A 27,328-nucleotide genomic window follows, 5' to 3' on the forward strand; every position below is an offset into this window, starting at 1 on the left:
GCCTCTTAAATTTGTTTCAGCCCTCTTCCTTATGTCTCTTAGTAGGATCTTTTGGCAACAGTCCTACTTCCTGCTAATAGGAGCTCCTAACATTGCCATTTCAATCCCTTGCCTCCACTTACCTTAATACGTATCACATTGATCATAAACACCAACCAATATCTTTCAGCATCTGCCTGCAGCAGCATCTACTAACTTACTGCGTAAGATTGCTCTAGGATCACCCACCTATTTTTTAGACATAGTTGAGAAGTTTATTTATCCAGTTCTGAATTCAGTGCTTAAAAGTAGAAAAGAGTAGAATCACACCAGGACATTTTGAGGATAACCAAAAAAGTTTTCAGTAATTATACTGTGATAACAGACCTACACAGAGGGTGTCCAAGGCCAACTAGGCCATATGGTTACTCAATAACTCAACACTTCACAGGGGAGTCTTCAAGACAAGCCCTAGTACTTTTTTATCTTCCCACAACTTAAACTGATATATCATAGCTGCCATGAGATGATTAATTGTGCCTAAATAGTATTACATGGACATGAGAAAGATACTGAGAGTAAAGCCTTCCAGTAGCCTTCATGTGTTTGTTTTTAATATTAAAACAAAAATGCTATATCCACTACTGTGAACATAGCATGTGGTCCTGTGAACACTTCAGTGATCCAGGATGTAAGCACCTGGGCTCCAGATGATATGGATGGCCAGCCAGGCAGCTATGCCAGCAGAAGGTGAGCCATGGAGCCAGATGGGCATCTTGACAATTAGAGCCCATAAAATAAACTGGCAAGGGCCTCTACTTCAGGTCCTTGAAAGAACTTCAGCATCCTTCAGAAATTGGAGCATCTTACCACCGAAGTGAACTATCAGGTTTATATGTAATTTGCCTTAACTTTCATGACATTTTGTGTATGCTATTAATAAACCTGTTTTTGCATTTTATCACTTATTGAATGTCTTTTAGTGTGAAATGTACTAGACCTGCCATTACCAGAGAGATTTCAGAGTAGAGAGTCAGACTATGAAACGTATAACATTTCACTTTGTGTATTTGATTTCTCTAGCAAAATCTTGTATAGTATATATTCAGGCATAAATTCCCTCTGTATGGAGATTTTAGAGTTTGCCTTAGTGTCCCACAGCTCCATGATATCAGTCACCAAAAAGCAAGCCTAAACCCTAGACCAGAAGGGAATGGCAGGATGGAAGATACCACTGACAAAACAGATAGATTATCTTAATGTAGTTGGCCTTTTCAATGTTAGTGAAAATTATTTGGCATTTACTCAACTGAAGTATCCATTCTGCATCTTAAATGTCACTCTATGCCTATGATCTCAAATCTTATCCAAGTACTGAAATTTCTAAGTGACAGTCACGATACAAACAGTTCTACTTATATATGCATATTCATGAACTCTTAACACTATTATGAAATACAAATATAAAATTCCATTACCACTGTTAACAAAGTACACTGATGGAGGAATCATTTGATTCCATCTAGTTTAATTTGAGTAAAACAACCATAATATATATGGCCATTCCAATCTTGTTGGTCCAATTAAAGAAAAATTTAGATGAAAATTTAAAAATAAATTGGTCTATTTTTGAAGCCAAAGAGAACATAACAATATGGTCCCATTTTTCAAAGCACCTACTATGTGCTGGACTAGTGTGAGATAGCTGATGTGCAGTGTCTCATTTAATCCATAGGACAACCCTGAAAGATGCTTCATGTTATCCTCATTTTGCAGCTAAAGAAATTGTCTTAATATGTTTAACTAACTTGCTTAATGGTATATAATCAGGAAATAAAAGAGCAGACAATCAAATACAGGTTTAACTTTAAATCCTATAACTTTCAACTGCACAAGGAGATCCATCACTCCAAATCCTTAATTTCAAAGATGAGAGCATTAAGGTCAACCCAGGTTACATGATCAGCTTAAGGTCACATAGCAGGTATTTACTGTCAACTCTTCTGACCCTCTGTCTACAGCAAAAATTTACCCAAGCTAATGACATTCAATCTTAGCTTAAGTAATTTTATGAATCCATTTTATTAAACGACATGATATATGTAAATATCTGAGTACTATGGCTTAAACATAGCTTACTCAAAGACGTTTAGTTCCCTCCCAGTACTAAACTCTTCGGTGATAATATGTTTAGAAAAGTGTTATCCTTCATCACCTCGCTGGAAACCATTACGTGGTAACATTCATTATGAATTAATATCTCTGGGCTTATCTAATATGCTAATTCTAGATGTTATAGAGAAAGAGTTTGTGTTATATAATTCTTGAATTTTTCAGCAGGAATAAATAGCTCCTTTGGTCATCATAGGGTCTGTAAAGCTGTTCTTAGATATCAACCTTGCTATTATCATAGAATTTTAATATTGATGTAAACTGTTTCCTGGAAAGCTTCATTTCATTATAAAATTCTTATAAATGTTAAATTGGCTTGGTCACATAGGAAATAAAATTGCATCTTTTACAGCTCATTGTTCTCATTGATATTTTCATGGCAATCAGCAATCAAATAATCTATATTTTCTACTTCAAAATAATAATCATAGAACTGTGGAACTTTGAGAGGCCTCAGAGAGCAGTGAGCCCTAACTTTTCATTTTGTAGTGAAGAAGACAGAAGTCAAAAGGGCTAAGTGGTCTGCTCACATCTCTGGAACCCAGATCTCTAGTCTTCTCTTCCTGGATACTTTCCACTGGAATTTACTGACAAGATCAGAGATTCCTTGTAATTTTGAAAAAGGCCATAAACTGAAATGTTGCACTTTCTGAAAATTCATTGCCAACTACACTATCATTTTAAAAGTAATTATAATCCTCACTTCAATATTGCAAGGTTAAGGTCTTCTCGGCCTTTGAATATCTGTTGACATCTGAAGAAACACTTCCAGTGATAGCATCTAAAACACATCTTTAGTTGTTGCTTTATTCTCAGTCCTTGAAATAGCTTAGCAGGTCAAAAGAAAAAAAAATGGCTATTCTAAAGTGAAAGGAATGCAATATGCCATATCTTACTGTGCAAAACCAAAATCAAAGCACATATTCACAGCCTCAGAAAATTATACTAGTAGGACCGATAAACATACATCACAAAACAATTTTAAGTAATCATTTCTGGCTATCTTCTGTGAGGGACAGTGTCTTTTTTTTTAACAATACCTCAAGAAATATCTTGGTAAAAATAAATTACTTAATATATGACATTAAAATATAATCAATTACCAGACATTTTTTTCCTTGCTGACACATAAACTCTTATGAACTAGTAAAACTCAGACTCCTGTAGCTTATACTGATAAAAATACTAGTCCCTCCCTTTTCTATTATTTCTACTTCCAGTGGCTGAGTCACCTGAGAAAATCTTTTCTGAATTTCAGAGTAAATAGTTCACCTCATCCATTTCTTATAGATTCCAACTCTCTAGTTTTAAGGCATGCCATGTACCTACAATGGGATTAAAATTATTTAGCAACAAAGATTTATAAAACTAAGAATTATTTTAGGTGGCTGTGATAGTTTTAAATTATAACCATGTGAATGAGCCATGGTTAGGTGGATCCTCTCGCCCAGGTTTATTCTTCAGAACACTACAGCACCAGCTGATGTTTTGGCTGCACATTCATCAGAGACCTTGAGTTACAATCACCTTGCTAAGCCTCTCCTAATTCCTGTACCACAGAAATGTCAAGATAATGAAACTTTTGTTGTTTTAAGCAGCTAGATTTATGAACGATTTAAGAGATAATTAATGCAATAGTCCATTAGGAGTGTATAGAGCCTGTTATGGATTGAATTGAGTTCCCACCAAAATTAAGAAGCCTTAACTCCCAATGTGACTGTTTTTGGAGACAGAACTTTTAGGGAGGTAACTGAGGGTCAGATCATAGGGTAATCTGAATGACTGATGGCCTTTTAGGAAGAGGGATAAACACCAGAACTAACTCTCTCTGCATATGCAGAGGGAAAAGGCCATGTGAAAACACAGCGAAAAGGCGGCCATCCGCAAGCCAAGGAGACAGGTTTCAGCATAAACCAATGCTGCTGTCACTTGATCTTGAACTTCCAACCTCCAAAATGATGAGAAAATAAGTTGTTTCTGTTGTTTAAGTGACCCAGTCTGTGCTATCTCGTTATGGCAAACCAAACTGACTAGTACAAATCCATTCTATAATCAAGCTCAGAATGATTTGCAACCAAATTTAGAGATGTATTAGTCTCAGATGCCAATAGATATAAAATTACCTGATGCCTATAAATTATCAGTGTCCTTCACATTCTCCTTGATTGTTTAAAAATCTTTCCATATTTCTATTCTGTTTCTGTGCCTGGTCTAATTAACTTTCCAATAGAAAGAGAGAGAATGAAGGCAAGAAGGAAGGAAAAAACTAAAAAGCCCATGTTTGCCTTTGTGCTGGGAAAGTGCTGTGATCTACTCTCATGTTGGATTATTATATGCCTTATTAGAGTTTGAGTTCCTTGAGGGCAGAGATTATGCCTTATTTCCTTCTTCATAACATTTTTTTATAAAGAAGACACATAACACACAATGAGAATTTATTGAATTGAACTTAATTAAATTCACACCAAATCTACTAATTTTGATAAAACGGAAAACTCCAAATTACAATTTTAAAATATTGAAATTAAAAAAAAATTAACAGACATAAAATTATGTAAAACATTTTTGCTTATTTTATCATTCCTTCATTTGATATTTTTGTGCATTTGCTATATGCAAAGCACTCATCTATTCAATTAATTATGAATTTCATTAAAGATTTTAAGCAAAAAAGAAACAGCATTTGGATTAGATAGGGCAGTACTTGTATTTTTTACAAGATAAGTCCCTCTCTATTATCCCCCTGCTTAGAATTGTTCCACGAATTATCATTGCACTTAGAATGAGTTACAAACTCCTGAAGCTGGTTTATATATATCCACATGACCTGACCCCTGCTTACTTGTTTGACTTCATTTCAAATGACTCTCACCATTATCTACTATAAAGCCATACCAGCCAATTTATTTTCTTCAGACAAGTCAAGCTGCATCCTAAATTTGTTATTCCTCCTCATCTTTCTTCTTCTTCTGTCATTTAGGTTCAAGATTAAATGTCATCTCTTAAAGAGAACGCTTCAGATGCCACAATTTCAGAGTCACCCTCGCCCTTTCACATGATCCTATTCCCATGCTGCTCAAAGTGCTTATTACAAACAAGTGTTGTATCCATTTGTTTATTACTTGTCTTTCCCTACTTAAATGTAAGTTCCAGCCTAGCAGAGTATTTAATGGTTGTTTACTACTGGATCTCTAGGGCTCAAAGCAATAGTTCATTGTTACTGCTCAATAACAGTTTCTTTAATAAATGAATGAATGAAAAATGAATACATGGTCAGATGATAAGAGAGAGGACTCAAGGATGATTCCTAAAATTTTGATTTGAGCCAACAGATGGACGGTGGTGTCATTTAAGGAGACTAAACACTGAAGCAGGAAAAATGTTAGGGGTGGTTTAAAAGAAAGAATTGTGATTGACATATTAAATTTCACATTGCTATTAGATTTTCAAGTGGAAGTATCAAGTTGTTAGGTAGTTACCAACTCTGGATCTCAGCGGTAAGCTCAATGATAGAATTATAGAAACAAATATCCAAACATTTTTAATAATAACTATCATAGTAATTAACATATATATATATATTTGTGTGTGTGTACAGGAATGAGTCTGGGATTACTCCAATAGCAGAGAAATATCAAGAGAAGAAAATTAGGTAGAAACAAAACCAGAGAATATGTCTTCTCAGAAACTGAGAGGAAAATTCTTTCAGAAGAAGTGCCAGATATTCTTGAAAGCAGCAAAAGAGGAGAATGGGGAGACCTCCACTGGATTTTCAAAATAGAGGTGGGTGAGAAGTGACCCCCTTAAAAGCAATCTCTGGTGGGTGTGAAGTATGTGAAAAACTAGGAGGAAAGCATTAAGGAGGGAGTAGAAAGTGGAGAAGGCAATGATGAGACGTTTTTCAAGAATGTTTTGCCTAATGTGAGTGTAGTTTCCGAGATGAAAAGGGTCGGGTCAGGGGAATTTCTGAATAGAAATTGTAGAGTATGTTTCTTGCTGATAAAATCATAGTGCTGAAGTCATTATACTAGGAGTTCCTTGAGATCAAATTACAAACTAGGAAAATATCAGAATATTAATCACATCTATATGGTAAGTTTACAAGCTCACCTTAACCTTCCAGAAGTCTATAGCTGCACCCTCTTCCCACCCAACACACACTGGCCTCTGGATAAAAAGATTTAATTTAAAAACAAATAGCTTGTGAGCACATTTTAAAAAAAAACAAAAAAAACTACTGCTGGTCTTATTCGATTCTTCTTTCTAGGTTATAGCAAGTTGTGATGATTAAATATTAAATAAGCATGGCAGCACAAAAATGAATGTGAGAGTATGATTTCCAACCCTGCTCCCACAGATAAACACATTTCAAGCTGGAGTTGCTTTTTTTTCTTTTCTAGAGCACAAAAAAGATTGTGTCTTGACTTAGTAAAATCAAAGAAACCAAAAGAGAGAAAAGTGGTGATTGAAGAAGAAAAAATATTACTCTTATCTTGTCAGCATTTGTGGCTAAATTGTACAACCCTGAATCACTTAAAAGTCAGAGAAAGTGACCTGCTTTATTTAGCAAACAGTAAGCATTGGGATGGGAGGAAATGGTAACCTATAGTTCCCATTAAATAACAGTTGTAGGATCTGTCAGATTCAGACAATGCCAATACATATACCCCAAATCTCAGCAAATTTGGCAATTGCGAGTACTATCGTGGGCACTATATTTCTGTATTTCTATTTCTATATGGAGGCCAGGAAAACATATTCCAGGAAATACATTGTAAATAGATTTTGTTATTGATATCCAATGTCCCAAGTCTCATCTAGGAAAGAAATATGTTTGTATACATAGTGGTAAGTAAATTAGTAGGTATTTTTCTTACTTGAATTGCCTGTTGAATCAGGCCTCAAGTTGAATAGAGCTTGAAGAACTAGGCTAACCACAGTGCATTATTCAGAACCTTGATTCAGCATACTAAGTCTAAAACAAGAAGTGAAAAATAAAAGTTAGTTAATATCTTCCTAAAACAAATCAGGAATGGTAATATGGGTAGTGCCTGTTGTAGCCCAAAGGCAGATTGGTGCTTAAAATCTGTTGCCAGTACTTACATTGGTTGTATTAATGTCATTGCCACCTGTGTATATCTATTTATGCCATTGTGCCCATGTACCATGTGTCTGCCCTGTACTTTTGGAATAAATTGCTCTGTTTCCTGAAGCAACCATTACATAGCAAATGATTGCTCAGTATATCACTAAGGCCCAAAGAAATAATATGCATGCAACTCAAAGCCATCTGCTATTCCAAATGCTGTTCATTGAATAAATATGTGGACATTTATAAGCTGATCAGGTGAAGGAAAGCAGTGCTGAACATGAGAATTGAATTTTCACAAATTGCTATGGATTATTCATAAAGCAATACAAAACTCAGCTTTTTGAAGTCATGTCTTAATCATTGTTTTTTATCCAGGTCAATAAATATTGCTTGTATAAAATATATAGCAGATACCATATGTCTGTAAAACCCAAAGTATGGATGACAATTGTGATAAAAGCAACAATAATAATAATTATACGCTGAGGGCTTTGACAGTGTACTAAGAAATGTAATGTTATTTAATTTAATCTGCAAAGTGACATTAGGGAGAGGATATCATTATTATCTACATTTTAGAGAAGAGATTTAGAAAGATTAAGTAATATGTCCAAGAGACAGTAAATGGCAGTGACTATAGGAAAGGATGGTGGCTAAACTAAGTATCACTAGGCATAAGAATTATGCTCAGGGTCTCACTCAGAATTCTTGGATAAAATATGGAGTCAAAAGTAATGAGTAATTTTCCTATAGGATTTTTGTTTTATTTTTTAATGAGAAGAGAATAGCAAGTGAAAGCAGGTGTTTTGGTCAATTATTCATAGCTGAAAAAAATATTCTGTCCAATTTTTAGTGATATTGTCCATATATTCTGGATTTATTTTTATTATTTTCTGTGGCAGAGCTTGACCAGAAATAGGTCCAGAAATATATGGAGACCACAAAAAGATAAAAGAAATAGAACAACAGATTGGAGAGTAATGTCTAGTGGAGAACATTGGGCATGGTTTCTGACACATGGAACTTACTCAGAGAGACAAGATCAGAGACCTATTAAGTTTTTGCAGAAAATGTAGCATCAGAGAAATTGGCTTTAAAAGGTAGCAAGGGGATCTTTGACAAATACTTAAAATAACTATTGGGTCCCTAATGTATAAGAAAAAATAAGGCTCCAAAAACATACTTCGAATATGGCTAAGGAGGCTATTGAGCAAGGAGAAGCATCGCAAAGAACTGATCAAGGAGAATATGGGGAAAATTAACACAGGAGCCCCTCCCAGATAGCTGACTTGGTTCCCCAACCCAGGAGAGCAGCTTTTACATAGTCTGACTGGCAGGATTTTCTATTATTAGAGACCAGTAACTTTTGTGTTTTTCTTCTGCTCCTAGAATAAGAATATTCTGTGTTTATGTCCTCCTTGTTTCACCATTAAATAACTGAGTGGTTGTTGGGAGGAGTGTGTGTAAATAATATATCTTTTTGACAGTAGGTCTCTAGACCAAAATGAGTACTATTTGGTCCAAACGTTACTTAAAGATCCTAGATTGTCGAGATGGATGCCTGGCTGATGGAATTTGGGTGTTGATAGCACTGGGAAAGGCTGAACGTGTTCCATATAAGAGGAATGATGAAAAAGTTATTGGTGACCAGAAGAGACTGACTGGACACTAACCAATTATATTGACTGTTCTGCAGCACGCATTAGGATGCATGCCAACCTTCTTTGCAGTGAGATTGTGACTTTCAATCAGTTTCGGCCAATAGAATACAGGAAGAAATGAGGCACTCCCACTTCCAAGGGCAAACCCTTAAATTCCAGATTTTCCTTTCTTTCTCTCCCTGTCTCTGTCTCTCTCTGTCTCTGTCTCTCTTTCTCGCCACAGGCAAATGACTTCAGGAGTGTGGAACCACACTATACAAGAAACTGAAATCCTTAAGTAACCCCTTCAAAAACAGACTCCTAGGAGACCCATGCTACTCACAGTAGACTATGACATGAGGAAAATAGGTATTAAAGCACTTAAAGCACTTTGATTTGAGGGAGCTTTGTTAAGTCAGCTAGCAGTATTACTCTTCTAATATGTGACTCATACACCCATCTATGTCTTACCCAAATCCTGCTTACTTTGCTCATGGTTATTGAACATGCCAACTCCTTAATATCATATAGGGGAAAGGCGTTAGACCTATCCAAAGCAAGTGGCAGGTAAGATAGAATCACCTTATTCTAGAACCTACAGTGGTAAGACACTGGCATTTCCTTTATTCTCACTGAAAAAAATTTGATAAATTCAAGTTATCCTCTCTTCCTCCCGCCTTTCCTAAACACACACACACACATGCACACGCACACGCACATTCACATAGAGAGCGCTGTTCATTCTCTGAGGTATTCTTGCCTGATGGTAAGGGAGTAGAAATAACACCATTTACCCTTGACAAGCTGCTCACACAGCAAGAGCATATCTGAAAAATTCAGCCACCAGAAATTACAAAATGACCACACCTCCATTTGGTAATATAAAATAGCGAAGAAAAAAAGACCATTGAGTGTTATCCACTCTATATGAATACAAAATTATGAATCATAAAGCAAGGCAGGTCTCTGAGTAAGCTAGAGGAGCTCGGGCTGATTCCCTATACGAGTCTAACGATGAGTCAATGGCCAAACTACTTGTAACAGAGTCGGTCCCAGCAAGAGATAAGAGCCTGTGCAAAGCTTCATTAAAACTGGTATTTCTGCTGGCAGCTACCATATTAAAGAAACAGTTGTGATACCATCAGTGCAGCAGTCCTATGTAATAAACCAACAAACTCTTTGTATTCTTTCAGCATCAGTCTATGGAATGAGAATATTAACATAGTTATATAAACTAACCACCAATTTTGAAAGCTACCTAAACCAGAACTCTCAAAGATTTTTGTCTTTGGCTAAAAAAACATGATTCCAAATCTTAAAAGAAAAGGAATCTTTAACAAATGCAAGAAAGCTAAGCTGATTTAATGTAACACAATACAAATGTGAAGTTGATTATATATAGCAAAATTACATTCCAAGTGCAAGTACATCATAAGGAACACCATAAAGAAAGAATATTGAACGTTCAGTATGGATTGCCTTAATCACACTCTAAAAATTCATTCAATAATTTGAAAACTCCATTTTTGGGGACTGGGTGATTGGTTTGCACAAACCTAATATGGAGTGTAAGCACAATATATAAACAACAAGCCTTCATTTTGCATTTATAGAAAGCTGAACAACTTCAGTGTTAAGCCATTCTGTCTAATCCAGATAATTATAAGGACCACATACACTGGGTTTACTGGGCTGCTCCTTTACATGCAATTATCTCGGACCCATATCATGTAGCTTGAATAAGAATTATTATGAGTGTTGCTAAAATAGTCTTCTTTTTTTAAGCAGTCTGCACAGTATCCTCAGGATACTAAAGTTAATGAACTACTCGTCCAATGGAACGGGAATTCTCAAATTTACAGTATATCAGGGGAACTTGTTAAATGCATTGCCGGGCTCAACCAACAGAATTTCTGATTCAATAGGTTTAGGGTAAGTTTTCAAAATCTGCATTTCTAATGGGTTCCCCGTGATGCTGATACTGCTGGTCCAGGGACCACACTTTGAGAGCACCATGCTAGAACACTAGGTTATGAATGAGAATACATGACAAAGGACCTTATTTAGTCACCATCCATAAAAAAATCTGTAAGCTAGTGATTTTTCTAACTTCTGAGTTATCTTCACTAAAGATAATGGAAACATGATCATTTTCATGAAAATATATTAGAAACCTCTCTGGAACCTTCCAGTTTTAAAGTTATAAAATGGGTACCCTATAGGGTTTTTATGGTGGATAAAGGCATAGAAAGCATATGGCCTGACACAGAAGTAGCATATATTAAATTGAAAAATGTTAAGATAACATAGAAGATAAAAATATATAGGTATGCAATATTATTTACTCAGTCTCTTCAAAATACCTAATCCGTGTTTCATCTTTATAACACTACAGAGGAGGATCTGGTGATAATACTCTTATCTTAAATAATGGGAGAATGTCACCTCCTCCCCCCAAAATATTTCAGTTTTCTCAAGTTGGAGAATTATCTAAGCCATTCTGGGAACAGGTTTCATGTCCTGTAGCTTAAGACTGAGCTCTCTTATCCTTCTTCATTTTGCAAAAAGTGGAAGAGAAAACTTTATAGACTCTCCAAGAGCCTATCTTTCCTTTTCAAGGCCAGTGTTCTAAGCTTGAAAAACCTATAATTTGTATTTCAGTGAGTCCATATTTATTTTCTTGGTCAACGATCATCTGCATCTAAGGTGAACCTCTATGCCATGCGGTAGAGAAGGCTATTCAAAGTGCTCATCTGAAATAAACAGATTGGCCTGATAACTTCTCCTCTGTTGCCTCTCAAGGAGAATTAACTGATCTTGTCTCTCAGCTGTTGCAAAGACAGATAATAAATGACCAGCTGCTGTAGATACCCCTCTCTCCTACTCTAAAAGCACAATTTCAAAGAAAAAAAAATGTTTATATAAATGAAGAGGGAAGTATTTTCAGAGAAGTTTACAATATTTGATTCTGGGTTATTTAAATGGCTATTTTAAGCCTTTTTTTTTAACCTCATGACAGAATGAAAAATTCATGGAGACACTGATAAAGATAGGAAGCAAATAAAAAAAGCCCATGAAAGTTTTGATAAAATACCTCTATGCCCAGAAAAAGTTGAGCCAGCCTTCATAGCTTTTCTAGACATACATTGCAAATGCACACAGCCATCAAATTTGAATGAAGTCAATGACCTCTCCACAGGTTTGCCAAAGCAAGAACAAGGCTGCCCAAGGGATCTCGACGCAATGGAACTATTTGGGGAAAGCATTTTTGTCACTATTGAGAACTAAAAAATATACCTGGCCTCTGAGTTGCAGAGTTATATATGTATTTTTATCATTATAAAAAGCTTTTTAAGATGAAAGGAAATCATCTAAGATTCATCTAAAGAAGATAGAGGAGGAAGCAGGACACAGGGAAATACAGCAAGAGAGCAAAAATAGCGACACTGAATAAAACCAGATGAAACCTAAAGTACAAACATATTATTTATTCATTTGACAGTCTCTGGAATCAAACAAGAATTACATGTTCTGAATACATCAAATATTAGAATTTTCCAGGGATAAAATGAAACTCAAGGAGTTTAGTTATTCTTGCTCCCTTGAACACAATGAATTGCTCCCACTAACACCCTCCAAATTCTACTCTCTCTCAACATTTTCTTTGTTGTAAGGAATCTCATGTACTGCACTTATCTATATTGGTCTCTAGGTCGCCCAGGAAGCAGTGATAATTTTATCAAAATTAGCAAATAATGAGATTTTACATATATATCACCTTACTTAAGCCTCACTTATGTTTGAGATAGTCATACAATAATCCCCATTTTCCTGATGCACAAATAAAAGTGAAGTTGTTTGACCAGGGGACATAGTAGGTGCTATAGCAAGAATTTGAACACCTGAATCCAGAACTCCTGCTGTAAGTGGTGAACTGCACTGACTCGTGAGAAGCAGCTACAGGATTCTGAATATTTCAAGAGGGAAAGCAGGGGTGGCAGCAGTAGCCACACAGACACCTAAACCAAACAACTGGACAGACTTTGAGATTTGCTCAGTCCTTTTGGGTAGCTGCCAAGCTACGTTAGAGAAGAGATGGACAGTGAAGAGACAGCATGGATGGTACAGTAGTATGCACACATCCATACATTTTTCTCCTTAAAGCTATTTCTTTTTTTTAGAATATACTCTTCCCCTATTCCACAAAAGTCTACAGGATTCTGACAAGGCTACTATTAAGTAGACACACTTGCCTAGCTCCTGAGGTATGTTATGACTAAATAATACTTGTTACTTTCTGGGGACAGTTTTGGGGCAGGCACAAGAACCAAGATGGGTTCTAGGAGAAAACGGGTGGTCTTCGTTTTATTAAGATCTCAAACTGAAAAGACAGTGCAGTCTTGAAGGGGTTAGCTGAGCATACTGCTTATTTGGAATAAAGGCAACACAAAAGAAAGAAAAATTGAGAATGAGAGAACCAGTGAAGACTGATATAAACTGATGATATCATCAAACCCATCAATCTTTGGACCCTGAATTCAGCTGTGCTCAGTCATGTCAGATCATAAACTATTTATTTGATCAAACTGTTGAGTTGATTACCATTGCTTCCAGCCAAAAGTGTGTTGATTACCCTGGTGCCCCTGTTTTCCAAACTTGAAACTAGGATTCATATTTTAAAACAGCAATGTTACCTAAAGGGGGTGTTAAGACAAGTATTTTAGATGAAAACAGTTCTTACAACTATAACAATTACATAGCTGACACTTACTATGTGCCAAGTACCATTTAAAGCACTTTACAAATATCAAGTTATTTAATTCTCACAACTGTATTGTCATAATACTCATTTTATGCATAAGGAAAGTGAGTCTCAGGTTATTCCCAAGGTCACACAGATAATATGTAATTGTTCACAAGGTTCTTCAAGATCAGTCCCAGTTACTGCCTTGGTTCAGGCTGCTGTAACAGAGTACCATAGACAGTGTGGCTCAAACAACGAACATTTACTTCTCACACTTCTAGAGAGTAGGAGATCTAAGATCTAGGTGCCATCAGGTTCAGCGTCTGGTAAGGACCCTCTTCCTGGCTTACAGATGGCTGTCTAATTGCTGTGTCCTCATTTGGGGTCAGGGAGGGGAAACAGAAAGAGACAGAGAGAGACAGATTGCAAAAGCTCTGATCTTACAGGGCACTAATCCCATCATGAGGACCCCACCCTCATCTAAACCTAATTACTTTCCAAAGGCCCCACCTCCTAATACCATCATACTGGGGGGTTGGGGTTTCAACGTATGTATTTGGGGGCACATAAACATTCTGTTCATAACAAAAACACCAGTTCTCATCTTCTAGGGTAGCCCAGAGTAGGGGAATGCAGATGTACCAGTATGAATTTCCAAATTTTCTCACACTCTTTTTCATTATATGGGTTGCATATAACTACTGATGCTTCATCATTCCAGAGCTTTGATGACTGGAAGGTAAGTGAACCACATTACAAATAACCCAGAGACATGGAGGAAAAAAGATGGACTCCCAGCTATCTCTCTATCTTCATGGCATTATAGAGAAGATTACTTCTGAAACTGAGAAGCAGATTGTAGAGAAATATACAAATTTGCAGTCTAGTAATGTATGCATCTATTATAGTCTGAAAGTGTCCCGTTTACAAATAAACGTATGTCTAAAATGGCCCTATTAGCACTGCCTAGAATGTAGGCCAGATCTTGCAGATATTATAAGTATTCATTATATTAAGCCATAAAACAAAAGATACTTAAGGGACTTTCAATTCCAGAATTAAAAATATTCCACAGGGAAAACTTACATATTTAATGAGAATATATCCAATTTGAAAATGGAAAGCTAGGGTCATATACTGAATAATTCAAAGGGAGGTATTTTGAAGAAGCCTTAATGTAACTTTAGATTGAAATATGATGATGATGATGATGAAATATCCACCAAAGAAAATAAGAATATTCTTTGACATCATTGGTACCAAGTTATCCCATTTTTGTAAAGTTTTAGAAGATTTCTCTCTTTGTTCAGTCTTGTTTTATCTCTTTTGACAAGGTCATAAAGTAGAAAATGTCTAAATGGACAATAAAATATGTGGGCAAGTAGTAAGTACTACTATTCAGTTTTTTAAGTTTTTTGTCATTTTCACTGAAGAAAATTTATCAAAATATTTAATAATCTTACAAAATAAATATTTTACAAAAAATTAATACAAACCTAAAAAAATAATCACTGGGATTTTAGCTTAGGGAAATAGGTCTAGTTTAACTGGCAAAATGCTATTATTTATTTTTATATTTATGATACATATATAAAAATAGGATGAACTTTTGGATTACTTTTCTCAAATATGCACTAAAAAGGATGTCATGGGAAAGCTAAAGGCACATTAGAACTTTGCAGAATGACTTACACAGTGATGGTAAAGTGGGAATATGAAGGAATACAGGAGCCTGAAGTTTGTCATATGCTCTCTGGACAGTATTCTCACGAGGACCAAAGAGAAATGTATATGTAGAAGCACATATTATGAGGTCATTGTATATACAAATATATATAATACTCATAATTATTTAATATTTGAACCTAACAACTAGAAAAAAATGTGACAGACACACAGACTGCTACAAAATAGGGGCTAACTGCACTTTTTATTGTTTTTGTTTTTTGGTTGTTTGTTTAATAAGTATACAAAGAATAAATAGCAATAAGTCTCCGGCACTTAACTTCACCACTATTCAGGTTTTGGGCTTTGACACATGACACCCAAGAAACTACAGTGCATTAGAGGAAGAGGCAAGGGTTCTAAATCTGCCACCATCGTTCACCATGTGTGACCAGAGAGAGGCAATTGGTTTATATAGTTTCAGTTTCATCGACATAAAAAAAACTATATTAAATATTCTTTTGTTCTCGTAAGTAACAGATCTACAGTTTGAAATAGTTCTATAAAATAGAAAATATTCGTTTAAGTACGACTGGTTCTAGAGGTGAAAACTTTTTTTGTCTTTCTCTCTCCTATCCCTAAGTTTTCTTTCCTCTCTGTGTTTGCATCATTATGCAATATCATGTGATATACATCATATTCTTCATGTGACCAGGAGAGGCCGCTGTCAGAAGCTCTGGGTTTACATAGTCCTAACAGCTTACGATCCCAGAGGAGGATAAATCTTCTCTCTCCCATGGCCTATGCACCAAATCCCAGCTTAAGCTATGAATTAAGCTGTTGGAGTGGCACAGCCATTCCTGAGTCAGTTACCAGGGTCAGGGATGTATACTACTCTAAATCACAAGCCTGCATGGCATGGCTACCCCTATGGCCCGAGCAGAGGCACAATGTGATTTCAGTCCCAAAGAGTCAATGTACTGGAAAAGTGTGTTCCCGAAGAAAACAAGGAACAGGGAAAACTTCCAGAATTATAAGTGAAAATTATTTGTAATTATACCCAACGCACATCAAATAAAGTGGAGCAAAGATGTTTTCAGGCACATGAGTCTCTTATCATTTATTTTCTGTATCCTGTTTTTCAAAAAACTATTGGAGGATATATTCCAGATGAAAGAAGGAAAACACTAAGAAAACAAACAAGCATGGGAATGAGGAAATAAGGCTTCCAATAAGAGAGAGGTAAAAGAAACCCTCCAGATGCTGGCAAAAGATATCCCATGGCAAGCTCTGCACAGCTGTCCTAGAAAGTTTGCAGAATCAGACAGAAGAGTTATGAAACAACTTGATAAAATACATAATGTATATGAGGAACTTGAGAATAATTTTACAATTATTCTGTCAGAAACCTTAGCTAAATTAATAAACAATTTGTAGAAAATCAAGAGGAAAAATGAGACAGTTAATACACATTGGAAAAAAAAGTTTTAAAGAAAGGATTTTTTTTTCTATTTCTAGGAATTTATCTCAAGGAACAATTAGACAAACGTGCAAAGACATACGTAAAAACTATCCATTACAAAATTGACTATATTAGTAGAAAAGTGAAAATCAGGAAAGTGAAAAGTAGAAAATCAAAAAGATTTTGATTAAACTATATACACTTATGTAGAATTATTACGTACAATGTTCTAAGCACTTCAAAAGCTGTAAGTCGTTTAATCCTTATAACATTATGTAATATCATAGCATGCTGCATGGCTTTGCTGTGAAAAATATTGCATAGTCATAATAATGCCAACACTGAGTACTGAGTGAACTGAAACTGGTGATATAAATACATATAGGCTCATGTAACTAAAATGGAAAGAGGAGGGAAGAGGAAGCAGATATGGGTGAAGGGAATGTAAAAAAAAAAAAATCATCTTTCCTTGAAATGTGGAATGATGCCTTAAGCTGAAAAATAAAAAAAGGCAGGCTAATCATGTTGTTGATAAACATGGAGGTAAACTTGTAAAGAAAACTAGAAGACTTAAAAATGGAAGACTTGAAAGTGGTACCTCTGACGAGTGAGAATTGGGAACAGAAGGCACTAAGAAAGATGTTTTCAATGAGACATCGTGAGTGTTTAAACTGTGAATATGTATTACTTTGATTGTATATAAAATATATGATACACTCCATATATGGGGTATATTTTCATAAAGATGAAAATTGAAATTTCCATAAATAGAAACATTAAAATGAATAAATAGATGAGTTTGGAGAGCAGGGAAAGGGAATTTTCAAAGATAATGTGAAGATTTCAAAAGTTCACTCATGTTGATTAAGGAAACAAGGAATATTCGTCATGACTTCTCTTTATCTCAGTTACTGCATTGCTCAAAAAACTCTGCTTTTAATTTCTAGGGACAAATACCTCCTAAAAATCTGTAATTATTTTAGTTTATGATTTCATCATGTTAATCCCCCATTTAAATGTGGCCAATGAATAAAATTTATTGTATATGAATTTCAAAAAGACTTGATTCAAAATTGGGTGTGTGGGGTGACTCTTTTGAATGGCCAGATAAAGGCAATCATGGCATGGATGTTATTTGACATTTGCTGATGTCTGGGGTAGATGAAAAAATGTGCACTACAAAGGATTCTATGTATCACTGCATTAAATAGTGTCATTTTAATTAGAACTGTAAAACAGTATTTAAATTCCGCTGCAGTAGAGATTCCAGAGAAAAGTCATTTCATTTTCATAGCCCCTTTAGAATGACATGCTTCTCAGCATGGGCATCAAAAAAGTTTTTTTGCATAAAGCCATTATGGATACTTTGAGAGGAACTGTTAGAGTTGATGGTGAATCCCCTGATGGAGAGCTCTGAATTAAATAATTTGCAAAGGCTTGTCCTTAACTTTCAGGAAGTTGTACCTTATGAGAAATTCAACTGTCTTTATCCCAGACTTAAAGAGGCAGAATAATAAAAGTTCACATAGCCAGGTTGGCCTGCTTTAAAATCACAGCTCTGCCCCTAATTAGCTGTGAGAATTTGGACAAATTGTTAAGCTCTTTGTGCCTCAGTTTCCTCATCTGTAAAATAGGGATTAATATTCTCATGAAGATTAAATGTTAATGTAGGTAAAGCACTTAGAGCAGTGACTTGCTGTAAGAACTGCTCCCTCTATCACTGCTTTGGGTGAATTCTTGACATAAAAGTGTTCATTGCCCATGATAAGACAGAATAAGTTTGAATACTGCACTACAAATTGCTATTTATATTATCTTCTAGTTCATGTCCTAGTGGGATGTGTGAATAGTTTCAAAAAGCAACAGAGAAGGATGATTAAGTATTACATCGAAATAATAAAGTACTAGCACCAAAAATGTGGATTACTCACAGAAAAAAAAAAAATCATGGTCCCTGTTTGAGTGTTTAAAGAATTGTTAGCTCTATTAATGAAATCTTCACCCCATTTCAGTGCAGTGACTGAAAAAACTGGAAGAGACACTAGAAAGTTAACAGGAGCCACAACATTGTTAAAAAAAAAAAAATTGGCTTCCACAATAGTTACTGTGCCAGCCCTGTGTCAACATGGTGATTGACAAGAAAACAATAGCCACACTCAAGGTTAGCGCAAAGGTGAGCCAACATCAGCTGCAAAGACCACAGCCTGCAGCACCAAGGCTACAGCAAGGTGAGGAGGGAAGGCTGCCATCAGTGGAATGAGAGCAAGACATCATTAGCCGAGATGAGAATGTTTTAGTAACTTGGGGTTGCCAGTAAGAGAAAGGGGGGACATGGAACTGGACTACTGTGTGAATCCAATAAGAAAGTGCGGGCGCGGGGGTGGAGGACTTCTGAGCCAGAGGCTGCTTTTAGGGTACTTTTGATATACCCTTGTCTCCTAGCTTTTCCTTTTCCTATTTGGGTCACACTAGGAAATATAAATGATGCAATTATAGAGAAATGTCAGAGATATTAGGTAAATAATTTGTATAAATTACATCCTATCTATACAGCAGCACTCTTTTATCTGGGGATATAAAAATGTATCTGTACTTTGTTTACAGATTTTTGTCTACAAAAGATGACTTTCTCTTTAGCTAAATTTCTGTTCGTATACGTATACTTAAATTTACACATGTTCTGTATTGTCCATGGGACAAAATAATTTTAAAATGCTCATGCCTCTGTGATTTATTTACAATGCACCGGTGGAATCATTAATGACAGAGATGTTAGAGATCATCCATTACCACTGTTGTCAAAATAAAAAAAAAAAGAAGACACCTTTAGAATAACATTATAAACGTTATGAGAGTGAAATTTTTACATTGGAAATGATTTAGAAAAACAGAGTGGAGGAATGCAATGGACTAAATTTTTGTGCTCCCCCCAGTCCCCCACCACAACCAAAATCCATATGTTGAAATCCTAATACCCAATGTGATGTTATTAAGAGATGGGACCTCCGGGGGGTGACCAGGTCATGAGGGTGAAACCTCATGTATAGGATTAGTGCCCTTATAAAGCAGATCTTAAAGAGCTTCCTCACCCCTTCTGTCATGTGAGGACACAGCAGAAAAATGACAGCTTATGAACCAAGAAGCAGGTTTTCATCAGATGCCAAATCTGCTGGAATCCTGATCTTGGACTTCCCAGCCTACAAAACTGTGAGAAATACATGTTTGCTGTTTATAAGCTGCTCAGTATAGGGTGTTTGGTTATGGCAGCCCAAATGGACTAAGACGAGGAAAATGGAATTAGTTTTTTAAAAAACATAATATCTAATTATGTTTCTAAAAAGTTAGACATGTGTGTGTGTCTGTGTGTGTGCATATGTGTGTTTGTGTGTCCAACGTTGTTGTCAGTCTTAGGAACTCATTATCTTCCATTCATGCTATTTCCCATAACTGATGCTGTATATTCACTGAAAAAGCTGACATTATTGCACAGTCGGTTTGAAATTTTCCATGCACCACAGTGTAAAACCTTTAAGTTAAGCTCTGTTTCCACAGCAACCACAGTTTAGCTCCTCAAGCATAGTTAGACTTTTTTTTTTGTGGTCTTAACCTACATGTACCAGTAAGGCTTGCTGATCTTTGATGCGGCATTTATAAGTTTTATTGGTTATATAAGCCTATGCCTGTGGTTTCTTTCCTGCATTTGAAAATCCAATGACAGTTTTACACAGGACTAATTTTTGAGGTACAAATTGGGGGAAAAATAAAAGCATAACTGTAAGCAACTGGACATTCAGCTAGTTTTACATTTTATGTAAAACTAATGACTAGTTCTTTCAAATAGATGTGGATTTGACAATTCATCTATAAAAACAGCAAATCTTATCCAAGTTTTTTTTTTTTTTGCGGTACGCGGGCCTCTCACTGTTGTGGCCTCTCCCGTTGCGGAGCACAAGCTCCGGACGCGCAGGCTCAGCGGCCATGGCTCACGGGCCCAGCCGCTCCGCGGCACGTGGGATCTTCCTGGACCGGGGCACGAACCCGTGTCCCCTGCATCGGCAGGCAGACTCTCAACCACTGCGCCACCAGGGAAGCCCCCGATCCAAGTTTTAAGAGGCCTCTGCTTTGCACACAAATACATACATGTACCCTCGAGTAATTAGGGTTTCTCCTGTGCTACTGATGCTCTTCCACATGCCTGTCTCATGCATCTACAAGACTAAATGAATTGTGTGTACTGTGGACAATAGCCTTTAATCACTCTTCTCTAACCAGCTAAGTCTCCTGGCTTCCCACTTAATCAACCTGAGTCTATAACACTTACATTTTTTTACAGGGGTACTTCATCTTCTGGAAAAAAATTCCCAATTGTTTTAAACACAAGAGATTTCCTTACACACACACAGAGAGAGAGAGAGAGAGAGAGAGAGAGAAACAGGAACAACTGAATTGAACCTTCTGACAGAGTTTTAGTATAAGCATGGAAACATTCATGCGGGAGCAGTCAAGAAAATGACTCTCCAAGGATTTGGGGGAAAGGCTTTCATAAACTTAAAAAAAGTAACATTAGGTTGTTTACCAAATATCAGACTGCTTGTTTCCTAAAGAATGATACCTTGTTTTGATCTCTATCAGCATATCTTAAAGACAGTTTTCATTTGGATTATGTTCACTGTATGTTCACAAGACTTCATGTTCAGATGTTTTGGTATCAAGTTTGAGAATTATTAGTTACCACTAGATTGCAAAATTTCTTCTCAGTGAGTTTTTTCTTACTTCTATGTTCATGACTACTATTTACCATTTTGAATTGTGTTTTGTGTACACATATTGCTGAGATGGGTTTTGGGACCTGGGGTCCTTTGCTGCTGTGCTTGCAACTGGACAAACTTCTCCTCAAGCAACAAAATACAAAGAAACTATAAGGGACTAAAAATAACTGTGTCCATGTGCAGTTGGGGCAAATTATGACACCAGATTAAAAAACAAAACCAAACAAAAAAACCTGCCACTTCTGAAGATCTGGGAGCAAAAGCAGGGTACTGCGCATGATCCCTGCACACAGCACCACCAAAGGGGTGGGCAAACCACCTAAGCCACCCTTCCAGCCTGACCCCTGGACACACCCCTACCCTCACCCCATGTAAGGAAACAGATCTCTCCCCTGCCCCACCTCCAGCGAGCAAGCTAGTGAGCAAGGGAAACTGTTACTTGTTTTCACTCCCCCCTGCTGCAGCAGGGGCCCCAATAAAGCCTTGCTTGAATTTCTTGTCTGGCCTCTTATATTTCTATTGATTAAGGAGGCCAAGAACCTTGGTTGGTAATATTGCCAACACACACACACACACACACACACACACACACACACACACACTCATTGGATTTTCTCTTGAATCACCCAAAGTAATGGTCAGAGTATGTGAAAACCAATGCTGGGCCAATGCACTAGCCTAAAAGATGAAGGCAAGCATTTCCATCTCAGATGTCCAAATAATCCTGTTCATTGCTTGAATACTTCATTTATTTTTTGCACAAAATAACTGGCCAAAATCATTCAACTGTGCAGTTTGGTAACTCTTCAAAATTATGGTTCATAAATATATATGACTTCTCAGTGATTCTTAGTGCTGCATCCATTTTTAGCCATTCACAATCATTCACATTACTCAGAGCCAGTATTCAAAATTTTCCATATCCCCTTCTAGCTTTCTAACACTTCTCCTTCAGCATAAAAACTTCCTTTCTATTTTACATGAAAGATGGATACCATCAGGTGTGTCCATCACCAGCTGCTTCCACCTATTCAGCCTACAAACTTTTGTATACCAATAATTCTTTCCCTCTTGTCTCGGAAGAAACAAACTAGTTACGACTAAAGTATGACACCTCTACTCTGCATGCTATGTTCATTACCCTTTATTGACCTTGGGAATTTTCTCCAGCCATCAGCCATAAGTTATTTTGTTGTATATTGACAGTCTTTTTCTCCAATGCTGGTTTCTTCCCCTCTGCTTATAAATACACATAAGTGTTTTTGCACTTAAAAATTAAAATATAATAAAATAGAAAGTTAAAGCTTTACCTTTGAGTTTCTCTCCATCTATTATTTCTTCTTTCTTTCACTTCTAAGATGACCAAAAGAATAGTCTAAACTCATCATATTCCTACATCACCTCCACCCATTTGTCAGTCCACAATGCTTGAACTTTTACTATTACCTCATTATTCCAATAAAACTGCACTAGTTAAGCCTTGCAATAATGCTCTGATTTCTAAATCCAAAGTCATTTTTTTATATCCTCTTCGCACTTGACTATAGCTTTCAATAGTGTTATTATCCTTTTTTTAAATCTATCTCAACCTTGGGAATCCAGAATATCATCATCCCATCCTCACCTGGTTCTCCCCCTAGTTTCTTTGCAATCTCATTCACAAGTCTTTTTTGCCTTACTCTGCCCTACTCTCTCATCAGCCGTTTTTTCTTTCACTATCGATTCTCCTCTTTGCGGATCTCATACATTCTAATGGCTTTGGTTGTCCAGCTTTGAACTACTTACCTTCCCTCTCCTCCACCAAACTATATTTTCTAGTTTCATCTTTATTTGTTCAGTGATAACAAGATGCAACCTAAGGGCCAGGGTAGAGTACTGGGATTCACAATCAATCCAGTTATATCCACGATTTGTTTCATAAATTGCTCAAAGTTTTATAACTTCTTTGCTCCTAATTATAACTTAAATGTGCCCTCCCATCTCAATCCCCATACTGATCACCTTGCTTTTGCCCTATGTAGGTCACCTGGAATATTAAATTTGCCTTTTACTTGGACTTTCTACCTCCAATCTTGTTCTCCTCCAATACATTCTTTTTACTTTTCCCAAAGTCATTTTTTCACAAGTGCAAATTATACAGAAAACTTAGTAAATATTTGCTGAAAGAATACAAAAGTACGCAAAAGATGCACACAAAAAAGAATACAGACCAAGAGAATCTTTCATATTTCAAAGGAAGAGACAAGCATGAGACCCTCTTTGCCAATAGCCAATCTCATTTTTAGTAATGTCCCTATGAGTGATTCTATATATGTCTAATCTCCACCCCATATTCCTGTATTTATGGCATCTAACATATGTCTTACGTTTAGTTCTTCAGGAGTCAGTTATTTTTTATGCAGGTGGTTTTTGGGGAATGCTCTTAAGATCAACACCTGTAAGAGAAGGCGGGAACTAGGGTAGGTTGGAGACAGAAGTTGGACTACAATGAAGTTGTAACAGGTTTCAGACAATTCCACAAGGAGATGTAGAGCTGGGATGGCCATTCTAAATTGTCCTGAATTGAGGCAAGAGAACTGGGTCTTTGTAGCCCTAAATAGACCAGTCATTGGATGTGGGCTGCTTAGTGTGCCCCCACTGAGGGTGCATAACTTCTAGTGAAGTAGCTCCTCTTGTCAATGGAAAGCTATGAGCCACCATCATTCATACTACTGGTAGCTGGAGGAATGAGCTGGGTCCCTTACCCTAACAAGGACTGTTCAGTTTTCTGACGGATAACTCACTCTCTTCCTCCCACTGTAAATGCTATCTTTTTAACTTCCTAAACCCCACATGAAACAACAAACTCTCTATAACTTTCACTAACCCCCTCTGGCCACCAGTTAACCCACTCATTCCAGAACACACAGATGACAGAATTATTTCAAAATCACAAGTATAGTTTATCTAAATAACTTTCTTGACTCCTAATGACCTACAGATTAAAACACAGACTTCTGTCTCATCAAAAGTACTCAGGTTTGCCTTTCCTGCCCTATGGCATCTTGGTCCCTGAGCCATAGTTTATCTGGACTTTTTTCATGCCCAAATCAACAATGGCCTTTTTTTTTTCCTTTTTTAAGTAAAATCAATTTTATTAATAAAGATCTTTCCACATGTGCAGAGCAAATAATTAATGAATTCCGAGGAAAAAACCTACATACTGTGAAATTAGAAGTATCCCAGGATGACAAAAAATAAATTAAATAACCAATCCCTATTTTGCACACGTTCTTCTCTCTGTTTAGAGCTGCAGAACCCCTCCTTCTTCAAGAGGCACCTTATAACTCTCCCTTTTGTGAAGTCTCTCCAGCATCTTCAGGCAAGATCAAACACAATCTCTTCTGTGTTTTCACGGCTATGTTCATCAACACTATTAGAATATTCAGTGTTGTATTTCCCTAATCTGCTTAAATGGTGCTCTCCCTTCGTATCTTAACCTCTGTAATATCAGTGCTGCCATATTTGCCAACACAGAGTAACTGCCAGATATAAGTTCATTGAATAAATGAAAGAATAAGTGAATAACATAGTTTTTTCATTCTAGCATATACATTTGAATATCAAGTAAGCAAATATGCCTAAGAGATCCGTGTAGGAGTATGTGTCGAACATGCTTTCTCTGTTTTACTTTTGTTTGTATTCTTTTTTTCCCCATCACTCGGAAAGCTGGAGAATCTATTGTTTCCACGTACAATTTCTCCAAATGCTTGAAAAAAACTAAATGTATGAGCAATATTTTTCAAGCAATGATCTAGAAGCAAATCACTATATTGAGACATTAAAAAATTTTTCTAAGATTATATCTTTTGTGTTATAATCCCTGATTCAGCTATTCCTCCCTATAAATGCTATATACTTATGCTTATTTTTGTTTGATCATTGAATAGCTACTTGGATACCTGTGACTTTCACTATATCTTACAATTATAATGTAAACAATAATAAAATATATTATTCAATATACCTTTTTGAAAGCTTCCTGTAGAAATCAATTATTTAAACAAATATTTTATGATGTTAATGTCTCACACTTCTTTTCCAGTATTCCCTACACTAACACATAATATTACAACAATTTTCATAGAAAATTATCAGAATTAACCACATCTTTATCTTTGTTCAGAGTGGTCATAAGAAGCCCAAGACACAGCTTGTAACTACCTCTGATCAGAAAGCTCTCTCAGCTCTATTATCAAAAATGTCTACAACTTGACCACTTTTCTAGTTCCATTGTGATAGCACTAAACAATGTCACAATCATCTTTTTCCAGGATACTAGAAAGGTTTCTTTCTGCTTCCAACCGTGGCCTCAGATCTTCTACCAGATATTTAAAAAATAATAATTGTGACTCTCCATAAGAGCTATATATGTTGTAATGATCTGTAATGTATATGGTGGTAGAACTTCCTTATTTGTTTTCTAGACCAAATTTTGACATCATCTGGCCACAATCATACACTGAACATCTTTGAGAAACCTTTATCCAAGAAAAAAATTATTGTTGTTCTTATTGTTTTATTTTTAAATGGGAGAAATATATGTGTATTTATAGCACGAGGAGAAGGATCAGCTGGATTTGAAAACATTAAAAGTATAAGAGGGCTTCCCTGGTGGCGCAGTGGTTGAGAGTCCGCCTGCTGATGCAGGGGACACGGGTTCGTGCCCCGGTCCGGGAGGATCCCACATGCCGCAGAGCGGCTGGGCCCGTGAGCCATGGCTGCTGAGCCTGCGCGTCCGGAGCCTGTGCTCTGCAATGGGAGAGGCCACAGCATTGAGAGGCCCCCGTACCGCAAAAAGAAAAAGTATAAGAGAGACCAAATAATGGGTTACACACATGTCCAGAGAAATTTGATAGGCTTAAAATCAAGAAAAAGCTAAAGAGTTTACTATTTCAAGAAGGAAACATCTAGAGACATGAGGGAGGAAAATTATGTGTTGAGAATGTGGTTAGACTTTAATATTCCTTAGTTGTAAACTATGTAATAGTTTAAATTATTCAAACACTTTAAGTCTCAATATTGTCATTTGTCATTTGTTCAACAAATATTTATTGATCATCTGTCATGTATTGTCACTCTGCTAGGCATTGAAAATAACATGGGGGGGAAGTAGTAAGGATATTTGCACTGATTTATTTTATAATCTTACTGTAATTGGGACAAAAGAATTACAATGAGATTATGTTTAGAGCTAGGATGGGAGAAGTACAATGTGTTATGGAAGCAAAAGGGTGGGGTATATAACATATGATAGTGGTCAGAACAGCACTCTTGAAAGACCAGCAAGAGAAAAAGAGACTTGAATAAAAGAGTTTGACTTTGGAAAAGATGCATTGTTATGAAGGTAAGTATAGTGCTGCAGACAAACCAAACAGTATATGCAGAGGCCTAGAAGAAGACAGAGTTGGTTAAATACATATTAAATACAATAATTTAAAAAATCATTAGGGCTGCATCACAGTGTGTCAAAGCATAGAATTGGAAAAGATGAAGTTGGAATGGTAGGCAGAAGCTAGATTAAAAGACTATGTAAGTCAGTACTTAAAAATTGATGTGCATAGAAATCATCTGGGATCTTGTTAAAACCTAAATTCTGAGTCAGTAGTTTTGGAGTGGGGCCCTAATATCTAATAAGTTTACAAGTAATGCTAACACTGCTGGTCCATTTGCTGGCCCACGTTGAGCATCAAGGATTTAAATCAAGTTCAGGGGTTTGAATCTTACATCTATTCCCATGAAGACTCATTAATAAGTTTAAATAGG

Source organism: Orcinus orca, chromosome 11 (assembly GCF_937001465.1).
Source record: "Orcinus orca chromosome 11, mOrcOrc1.1, whole genome shotgun sequence".
Classification (NCBI taxonomy): domain Eukaryota; kingdom Metazoa; phylum Chordata; class Mammalia; order Artiodactyla; family Delphinidae; genus Orcinus; species Orcinus orca.